Below are 11,593 nucleotides of genomic sequence, written 5' to 3'. Positions count from 1 at the left end.
ATCAGATGTGACGGGACAGTCGATATGGAGATACATTTATGTGCTGATTGAGATAGTAGCATTGAATAGTGGTTTTTGTGGGTATTTATCGCATTGTTAAGGTGCCTCCCATCTCAGCGCATGTTGGTCTGCCAAAATACAAAACTGTGCGCCCCTCGGGTTGCGCTGGTCCAAAATTGCTCTGCGCAGGGTGCGCCTCACTGCGCCACCCTGCGCTGCACCGGGAAAATAGAGCCCTATATTGTTAACTGGCAGTTACGTGACAATGCATCTCAGACCATGTAACGCCATGTAACTAGGAGTGTCACAAATTAATTTCCACTGGGAGTAACTAAGAAAAGTGATGCATTACTTTTTAAAAAAGAAATGAGTAATGTGTAATACATCTCTTTTTTTGAGTAACAACTCCAACACTTGAAGAGAAAAGTAATCAGCATGTGAAACAGACAAATATTGGGCTGGACTGTTGAAAAGTGGGTTTTTACTTTATGCTTTTTCTCTCTCACACTTTCATTTCCATCCACATGTATCCCTCTGTTTATTCTGGTTTGACTATCTAAACCACCCCTTCCTCTTCCCTGTAGATTCTGAATCTTCTCTAAACACTCTTGCTCATGACTCACCTGATGAATAAAAATGTGAAAAAAATCTGCTCTTTTTCTCCCTCCTCTTCCATGCTTTTCTGCAAAGTCTTTATAAGCTGTGTGTGTATGTGTGTGTGTGTGTGTGTGTGTGTGTGTGTGCGTGTGTGTGTGAGCACATGTGTGGGAGGAAGATGGGTATGAAGTCTCTGTATTATACTGGTATGCAATTGCATTTGTGTGTATGTGTATGGGGCGGTATGTTTCTGTAATTGATGACGGGGGTGTTTGAAGGGATGTTTGCTTGTCAGTGACTAATTGGAACATGAATAGGCGGGTGCCTAGATGAGAGGAAGAAGAGGTGGAGGAGGAGGAAGAGGACTGTGGTTGTTAACAGTCACCACGACAAAACTTTTGCAGCTGAGCCTAAAGGAAGGTCATCAGTGCCCAGCCTTTTCACTTCCCTCCTAGCTGTTCTGTCGGACAGTAGTGGTGCAATCTTCCTCTCATTGTTACATAACAGTGAAATAATTTCAGATTTCTCAAAATGAGGGAACTATGTATTTAATTTAACATGTCACAAGTCAACACTGTTTTTATTCTCATAAAAGGGAAAAACAAGTCTTCTGTTTTTTTGCATTGAGTTAAGAGGTGATTTAACCCTTCTTTACAGTATGTCCAGCTTGTGTCCACTCTTCCTCCATGTTGCTTCTCCTCCACTTTGTTACATTCTTACCTACTGCTCTATGTCATTGCCTATTTTTGCGTTTCTTTTTAGTTACAATCCCCAAATTGTTTCTTCTTTCAGTCATGTCATGTTATCAGTCTGCTTTTCTCTCTCTCTCCTCATCTTTTTCTCTCACCTTCCATTTCAGTGTCTCCCTCAGTATCTCTGTCTCTCTGTCTTCCCCACCTACAGGTCTAGTCTTCCTCCCCTCCTCTCTCCCTCCATCTGCTTGCTTTTCTCTCCATCTAGTTCAGTCTCTTCTTGGTCCTGTACTCAACCTCATTCTGTTTAGCCCTGCCTCTCCAGTTTGTTTTTGGTGTGTGTGTATGCGCGTGCTTGTGTATGCACACATCAAGGTGACCTTACTTTGGCCACTCATCGATCCATATTCTGGAACAGGATTGAAGCAGCGGGGAGGGGGCCTCCCACTTATTTCCGGCACCTAGAAGATGAGCAGGAAGAATATGTAAAGCAGATTGGAAAAGGGCTTGGAGAGGTGCAGAGGCAGCGGAGGAGGAATCCATGCAGCTTGTCTTTACATATATATATAGTAATTTATGTGTGTGTGTGTGTGTGTGTGTGTGCACCCTATGAAGGTGCATCCATCCACCTGTCAGTGTACCGGTTAGCAGAGACCTATCAAATGATTCAGTCACGCATCCCACTGAAAATCTGACAGCTTTGCTAGTTGGTACCACATACACACTTTGTTAACAACCAACAGTCTAAGAAAAGCCAGAAAATGTCATAGCTTGAGAAATGAACATAATGTGTGGGGCCGTAACCAGAAATTTTAGTGAGGTCCAAATGTAAAAATGTGACACACAGACCAATTAACAGTGAAAAAGAAAAAAGGAAAGAAACACTACCGAATGTGGACTGTACCATTTTCTAATAAGCTCCTTTGTCTGTCATTCCATCATTCCATTGTTTTTTCATCCTTTCAGAAATGTCTTTTCTCTTTATCAAACTGATCACAATAGGCCAATTCTTTTTTTGGCTACACTGAATAGTCTGTTTGTGGAGCAACTGCTCTGACTAAACACTTTCCTGGAATCAATTAAACTGCACCATGCATGAGAACAGTGTGCAATGCATCCATATATGCACTGAACAGTGACGCGCTACACATGTAAAAATAGGCCAGTTTTCTATTTATATTTTTTGTACACTTTGTGCACGGCTCCTTTACTCATACATGGGCTATAAACTGTCTAGTACATATTTATATTATTAAACTATATACAAAATGTGTCTAGCTTTTGGGAGACTGGTTGGAGATTTTATTTTTTCCCTGTCGCCTGTTGTTTCCTGTGCCTTGCGTTCTTTGACAACAGTTAACAACAGAGAAATAGGAGGCTGAAAGGAGAATGAAATTAAATAACACTAACTAACAAAACAAGAAAGAAAAAACAGATGAGTGATCAGGGCTTACTGACCTGACCCTCTGACTTTCAAATTCATTAGTTACCAGGATAATGTCGACACTCCTTGGTTATAAAACTAGGCAAGATCAATATGGATGAGATGAAGTTGATTACTGAGGTAGAAAAATGTAAAGAGACGAATCATCCAAGTGACTTATAGAACATTCATTGCTGGAGTTCTGATTGTATTGGAGCAGAGGTACACTATATTACCAAAAGTATTCGCTCACCTGCCTTTACTCATACTATGAACTGAAGTGCCATCCCATTCCTAACCCATAGAGTTCAATATGATGTCGGTCCACCTTTTGCAGCTATTACAGCTTCAACTCTTCTGGGAAGACTGTCCACAAGGTTGAGGAGAGTGTTTATAGGAATTTTTGACCATTCTTCCAAAAGCGCATTGGTGAGGTCACACACTGATGTTGGTCGAGAAGGCCTGGCTCTCAGTCTCCGCTCTAATTCATCCCAAAGGTGTTCTATCGGGTTCAGGTCAGGACTGTGCAGGCCAGTCAAGTTCATCCACACCAGACTCTGTCATCCATGTCTTCATGGACCTTGCTTTGTGCACTGGTGCACAGTCATGTCGGAAGAGGAAGGGGCCCGCTCCAAACTGTTCCCACAAGGTTGGGAGCATGGAATTGTCCAAAATGTTTTGGTATCCTGAAGCATTCAAAGTTCCTTTCACTGGAACTAAGGGGCCAAGCCCAGCTCCTGAAAAACAACCCCACACCATAATTCCTCCTCCACCAAATTTCACAGTCAGCACAATGCAGTCTGAAATGTACCGTTCTCCTGGCAACCTCCAAACCCAGACTCGTCCATCAGATTGCCAGATGGAAAAGCGTGATTCATCACTCCAGAGAACGCGTCTCCACTGCTCTAGAGGCCAGTGGCGGCGTGCTTTACACCATTGCATCCGACGCTTTGCATTGCACTTGGTGATGTGTGGCTTGGCTGCAGCTGCTCGGCCATGGAAACCCATTCCATGAAGCTCTCTGCGTACTGTACTTGGGCTAATCTGAAGGTCACATGAAGTTTGTAGCTCTGTAGCAATTGACTGTGCAGAAAGTCGGCGACCTCTTTGCACTATGCGCTTCAGCATCCGCTGACCCCTCTCCGTCACTTTACGTGGCCTACCACTTCGTGGCTGAGCTTCCATTTTGTTATAATAGAGCTGACAGTTGACTGTGGAATATTTAGGAGCGAGGAAATTTCACGACTGGATTTGTTGCACAGGTGGCATCCTATGACAGTTCCACGCTGGAATTCACTGAGCTCCTGAGAGCGGCCCATTCTTTCACAAATGTCTTGTTTCACAGTCTGCATGCCTGAGTGCTTGATTTTATACACCTGTGGCCAGGCCAAGTGATTAGGACACCTGATTCTGATCATTTGAATGGGTGAGCAAATACTTTTGGTAATATAGTGTATCAATACAGTTTTTCTCGATTGCTAAAACACAAAAACTGGTTCCTGTAGCACAAAAACCCAAACCTTTTTGTCATTCCCGGAAGCACACACGCATTTCCCATAATCATAAACACAATTCACCTGTTTCCACGCATGTTTCAATATTCAAAACTCTTTCTGCAAAACCTTACACAAAAGTGGCCAGATTCACTGCAGTATGTGTTCATTCAGCAAACACATGCTCTCAATATAATTAACTCAAGTTATCATGACCTAAACTCAGAGACCACACCTTTCTCCAAGTCCAAACACTCAGCCTAAAAATTGTTAACACCATCCATCCATCCATCCATCCATCTTCTGCCGCTTATCCGGGGCCGGGTCGCGGGGGCGGCAGTCTAAGCAGAGATGCCCAGACTTCCTTCTCCCCAGACACTTCCGCCAGCTCCTCAGGAGGAACCCCAAGGTGTTCCCAGGCCAGCCGAGAGACATAGTCCCTCCAGCGTGTCCTGGGTCTTCCCCGGGGCCTCCTCCCGGTGGGGCATGCCCGGAACACCTCCCCAGGGAGGCATCCAGGGGGCATCCAAAACAGATGCCCGAGCCACCTCAACTGGTTCCTCTTGATGCGGAGGAGCAGCGGCTCTACTCCAAGCTCCTCCTGAGTGATCGAGCTCCTCACGCTAGGGAGCGCCCGGCCACCCTGCGAAGGAAATTCATTTCGGCCGCTTGTATCCGCAATCTTGTCCTTTCGGTCATTACCCAAAGCTCATGACCATAGGTGAGGGTAGGAACGTAGATTGGTAAATCGAGAGCTTCGCCTTTCGGCTCAGCTCCTTCTTCTCATGCTCCATCCTTCCCTCACTCGTGAACAAGACCCCTAGATACTTGAACTCCTCCACTTGAGGCAGGACTTCTCCACCAACCCGGAGAGGGCATGCCACGTTTTTCCGGTCGAGAACCATGGCCTCGGACTTGGAGGTGCTGATTCCACCCCAGTGCCTGCTGAAGGTCCTGTATTGATGGGGCCAACAGGACAACATCATCCGCAAAAAGCAGCGATGAACTCCTGTGGCTCCCAAACAGGACTCCCTCTGGCCCCTGGCTGCGCCTAGAAATTCTGTCCATAAAGATTATGAACAGAACCGGTGATAAAGGGCAGCCCTGCCGGAGTCCAACATGCACTGGGAAACAGGTCTGACTTATTGCCGGCAATGCAAACCAAGCTCCTGCTCCAGTCGTATAGGGACCGAACAGCCCTTAGCAAAGGGCCTCGGACCCCATACTTCCGGAGCACCCCCCACAGGGCACCACGAGGGACACGGTCGAATGCCATGCTACAGTTTTTTTAAATTGCTAAAACACAAACCCCAATTCTCTAAACCAAATGTCCAGTTCTCTAAACACATTTTATAAAACTAGCCCCCATTTGCCAAAACCATAAACACATTTAACATGAAGACACAATTTACAAAACGCAACCCTCCTTTTCTCATAAATCTAAACACATTTTGTCTTGATAAAACACAAGTTGCAAAAAACTCAAATTCTCAAATTAAAGCTCATGTGATGCAAAATGCTTGCCACAGTCAGCAAAGTTTGAACACAATGAACACACCTGGCTTCATTCATTAAACATAACAACTCAAAATTGAAGACAGTTGTTGCAAATGATGTGACCACACCTATAAAAGCCAGTTCAGAGTGCACAGTTTGCTGAAGGTTCCAAACGTACACCACAATGCACAGAGGCAGAGTCAGAGGAGGGAGAGGAGCAGGCCAAGGAGGGAGAGCAAGACAAACTCGCACCATCATTACAGACGAGATGCGAGCAACAGTCATTGACCATGTCATTGTCCATGGCATGACAATGGCTGAAGCAGGACTAAGAGTCCGTCCAGACTAGGTTCTCAGTGGCCACCATTATCTGGGCATTCAGAGAACACAACAGGTACTGTACTGTACTGTATTGCTGTGTTGGTCACTACAGTAGATTTTTAGGTAGGAGTAGGTAGGAGTAGGCTTACAGTTTTTTTAAATTGCTAAAACACATTTCACAAAACTTTCCTCCATTTTCCCAAAACTCTAAACACAACACACTTTTCTAAAGCTACATACACAAAACCACACCTTCTCTTTTCAAAACTCCAACTTTCACACCAAAACAGCTGCTCAAAGCCTGCAAAAATTTAAACACTATACGCATCATTACACACTACATCAAAACAACTGAAAACACAATGTTCAGTGTGTGAGAATGTTCTTTTTACGTTTTTTCACAACTGCCAAAGCACATTTTTAGAAACCTTACAGTATCTGTTCTCAAAATATATCACTGTAGAGTATTGGGCATTCACAGATTTGTGTGTTTCATATGAACAGTATGTAAATATACAGAAAATACAGTATGTACACTACTGTACTGTATCACAACTCAATGCAAACACTACAGAGGATCCATTACACAGAACAATACAAAACACAATGTTCAGGGTGTGATGTTTTTTTTTTTTATTATTATTTTTATTATTTATGGAACTATACCACACACACACACACCACAATCATTGTGCGGCATCACCAGTAGCGGTTTTAGGCATGAGGGGCGACACGAGCGCCAAAAAAAAAAAAACATCAGCGCTGCAAAGCAGTTTTCTATTACCGTATTCATCTGAATATAGGACGATATTTTTTCCATTGAAAATGCCCTGAAAAAACGCCCTTGTCTAATATTGGGGGTCTAACCAAATACTCATGTATTGTACTTGCATATGTAAACCAGTAGGTAGGCTCGCCTGATGCCACGATTACCGGCAAATGGTGACATTGCGCCGTCAATAATCAACCATGTTGTCTGTGTCATTGTCCGCTGTGCTGCTGCAGCCGCGTATGAACAAAAGTTGATTTATTATGAAAGGTATATATGGCAGTAGTTGCGCACCGCTCACCTGTCAGATCCGGCAGACCTGACCGGGTGAGCACGGCACCGGTCGGCATTAGCCCTGATGATGGCAGCCGGTGGCTTTTTTATGCAAACAAGTTTTTGTCCATATAAATAATATTTTTCCAAAAAAGGTATTTGTGCAGCCATCGAGTCCAACTGGAATATCCTCTGTGAAAATGTGAAAGTGTTTTCAGGTGTTCAGAACAACAGTCAATACACTAGCACAGTATTGTACAGTAGTACTGTAGGCCACTGAGCAACACAGTATGTGCACCCACTGTACTGTACACTGTGTACATGTACACTGTGTACGTTTGGAACCATCAGCAAACTGTGCACGCTGAACTGGCTTTTATAGGTGTGGTCACATCATTTGCAACAACTGTCTTCAATTTTGAGTTGTTATGTTTAATGAATGAAGCCAGGTGTGTTCATTGTGTTCAAATTTTGCTGACTGTGGCAAGCATTTTGCATCACATGAGCTTTAATTTGAGAATGTGAGCAGAGTTTTTTGCAACTTGTGTTTCAGCAAGACAAAATGTGTTTAGATTTATGAGAAAAAGAGGATTGCATTTTGTGAATTGTGTCTTCATGTGAAATGTGTTTATGGTTTTGGCAAATGGGGGCTAGTTTTATAAAATGTGTTTAGAGAACTGGACATTTGGTTTAGAGAATTGGGTTTTGTGTTTTAGCAATTTAAAAAAACTGTAATAATAAAAAAAACATTGAACATTGTGTTTTCAATGAGTATTGTTGTGTGTAATGGATCCTCTGTCGTGTTTGCACTGAGTTGTGATACAGTACAGTAGTGTACATACTGTATTTTCTGTAGATTTACATACTGTTCATATGAAACACACAAATCTATGAATGGCCAATACTCTACAGTAATATATTTTGAGAACAGATACTGTAAGGTTTCTAAAAATGTGCTTTGGCAGTTGTGAAAAAACGTAAAAAGAACATTCTCACACTCTGAACATTGTGTTTTCAGTTGTTTTGATGTAGTGTGTAATGATGCGTATAGTGTTTAAATTTTTGCAGGCTTTGAGCAGCTGTTTTGGTGTGAAAGTTGGAGTTTTGAAAAGAGAAGGTGTGGTTTTGTGTATGTAGCTTTAGAAAAGTGTGTTGTGTTTAGAGTTTTGGGAAAATGGAGGAAAGTTTTGTGAAATGTGTTTTATCATTTAAAAAAAAAACTGTAAATGTTAACACACCAATCACAATTGTGGGTCAATAAATAGGGCCTGGAGGCATGTTCATGTGCTTTGGAACAGTGGATCACAACCATGCCGAGGTTGGTGGACAACAAAGAGGAAGAGGAAGAGGATGAAGCAGCTTTACCTTGTACCTTTTGAGAGGAATTTTGACAGGGTTAAGGAGCACTGATTCCAATATGTGCAGGTAATTGCTATACAACACGGAGATGTTATAGTATGTAGAGTAAAGGCCTATCTTTCATTCCAATACACAAAGTACTGTGTTTGAAGTAAAATGTGTGTTTTTGACTCCTGTAGAGAATCTTTGAGATGGATGCCATGGCTGGCCCTCATGAGTACATCTTTATCGATAAAGCAGACTTCAATCTGACAAAAAGGCACAAAAGGGGCCGCAACATCATTGGACACCGAGCAATCACACAAGTTCCAGGCCACAGGGGAGGCAGCATCACCATGTGTGTGTGTAATAGCTTTAGTTTTTACCTATTTTTGGGGGCCCCTGTCAGGCAAGGGCCCTTGGAATTGTCCTAACTTTTCCCCCATATACAGCGCCCCTCAGGGCCGGACTGGGAGATTATTTCAGGCCAGGAGGTAGTCATCCACCCAGGCCACCCGAGTGGGGGGGGGGGGGGGGGGGGGGGGGGGGGGGGGGGGGGGGGGGTGGAAGCCTACACATGCAGGCACTAGCCACTCCAACACTCACTCTGATGTCACATAGCCACTCCATATTTATGTCAACTGCCTGGTTTTCATATGTCTGCAACTTGTTACAGGTTGGTGATTAATAATAAAGAATAACTACCATTTTTGTAATGTAATCCCAAGGAACATGCAAATGACTCATGTACCACCTATCACATGCCCTACTGTAGACATTGTTGTGTACCTTCTGCCAATGGTCGTGCACTGGCCTCTCTTTCTGCAGCACCAACAGGACTGCTATCAATACCACCACCACCTTTGAATAGCAAACATAGAATTATTGTGTTTTGCATTCACTATAAGAATAATGGAATGATTATATCCCATTTGTTGCACAAAAAAATTAATCTCAAAGGCAGTAAAAAATATATGGCTTGTAAATCAGTGATTTTAAAACCTCAATCCTTATTTAATTTCAAAACTTTTGAATTTCAAGTCCAGGTCCTACATTTCTACACTGTACGTGTAAAATCTAATCCTCAGTGTTAATTCAACTCTAACTGAGAGTGTACATGGCCTAAAGAACCTCCTACTGAGAAGAACCAGTGTGTTTTAGAAAACTCACTTGCTGAAGCATCACTTTTTTTTTGACGGTGCGACAGCGAGGGGGGGGCTGAATAACAAGGGCAACTTGAGGCACTTGGCAGCGTCTTCCTCGAGTGCCTTTCTTTTTTTCTCTCTCTCCCTTTCTGCCCCACCTTTCCTCTTTTTTTCCCCGGATTTGGATTGGGGTCCATGGAAAAATTTATTTATCAACTGCAATGTAATCACTAAACCTTTCCTTCCGCCTCCTCCGCTCCCCTCCACAGTCCAACACACTCGCGCGAGTCGCCACACCCCCTCCTATGTTTACAGCTTGCTCGGACTGTTGGGGCGGGTGTTAATCAAAACAAACCAATCACGTCTTGATCTTGTCACAGGCTGCTGGCCTCTGATTGGCCTGGCCTGGCCTGTCCCTCTGTAAGGGACAGGCCAACCGGAGAGCGGACCGGCATGACAGCTGATTGGCCTGGCCGGCGACCTGTCCAAAAAAAAAAAAAAAAAAAAAAAAAAAAAAAAAAAAAAGACAGGCAGGCCAGCAGGCCAGTGACAGGCCGGCGCTTCGGGAATTCTCCCGGTTCTCCCGATGTACAGTCCGGGCCTGGCGCCCCTGGGTATAAAAGCCAGCAGGTGAGTTCACCTGTCTTCAACAAAAATGGAAGGGGTTGGAAGAAGAAAAATGAGAATGAGAGGAGGAGCTCAAAGAGGAGAAGGAGGTAGAGGAAGAGGCCTAGGTAGAGGAAGAGGTAGAGAGGGACCTGAAGAAGTGATAGCACCTGAACAAAGAAGAAGAATTACTGTCGCTGCTGTATTTCTGCTGAGATTTGGCTGAACTCTGTCCAGTTTCCCTTGGTGTCGTCAAACTACTATTTTGTTCTGATTTTCCTTGTTGATTGACATGTTACTATAACTGAGTATATGATAAGAAATAAATATTTTCAGTCTGCAGCATCAGTGTTGTGCAGTGCTTGGTACGTTTAGAGTACTTGTGTAGTTTCTCTGTATACCTCAAAGTAATCATGAAGAATGTATTGGGTTTGTCAATATATTTTTGTCATCTAAATTATCCCATAACCATGCTCTCAAACAATATTTCTGAATAAATTCCATCACTATTTCTTAAAAAAGGGTTTTTACAAATGTGTTTTGAATTTATTACGGTAGTATGTAATAGATTGAAACAGTGTATGATCATTGAAAGAGAGTGTTTGTGACATGAGAACAAAATAAGATTTTTATCAATTTGTTTATGGTTTTGGCTGATAAATTTCATTTTGCAAACAAACTGGGGTGTTCTGCAAATTGGGTGTGGTGTTTGGTTAATTGGATGAGGTGTTTAGAAAAAAGGAGCCCTGTTTTCAAAATTGTGTAAACAATTGAAAAAAACTGTAAAGGACCATACCAGTGATTTTGCATGTTTGCACAGTATCTACAAAATGTGTCTTCTTCAAATGTGTGCTAATCTTTTCCTAAAGCAAGCAGTTATATTTTAGAGTTATATTTATATTACATATTTTTTTCTTTTATTCAGCCATTCGACTCCATTCATTTCACTACAATATGAAAATGAACTCTCAGACTTCAAACTTTCTTCTCACCAGTATTCCATCACCGTTACGAAGTCATCCACATTAGTTTTCCTAAAAGCAGCAGCACTATTATGCTTTGGTGACTTGAAATTTTGCAGTGCAACGATCTCTCCACCAGATTCCTCGGGGATACATTTGCTTTAGACATCCAATTATCAGTTTCATGGTTTATGAACAGTGACATCCTTGGTAGCTACAGAAGCAGAACATTATAAGGTGGGCATTTTAACAAAAAAATCATATTTGAAAATCAAGTGATTTTGATTGAAATCTTAAGTATGCCTGCATGATTTGCAAAGTGTGAGTAAGTTATACTAAATGTGGCAAACATTCAAAATCACTGGTATAGCAAAAAAAAAAAAAAAAAAAAAGTTTATTTTTAAAATCTGAATGGTCCTTTAAACTTGTGTTTCTTGGATGTGAGTGCTGGGGGGGCCCAATAGAGTAAGTCTTGTA

This window comes from Myripristis murdjan, chromosome 5 (genome assembly GCF_902150065.1).
Source record: "Myripristis murdjan chromosome 5, fMyrMur1.1, whole genome shotgun sequence".
Taxonomy (NCBI): Eukaryota; Metazoa; Chordata; class Actinopteri; order Holocentriformes; family Holocentridae; genus Myripristis; species Myripristis murdjan.
Note: the sequence above shows the minus strand (reverse complement) of the source record.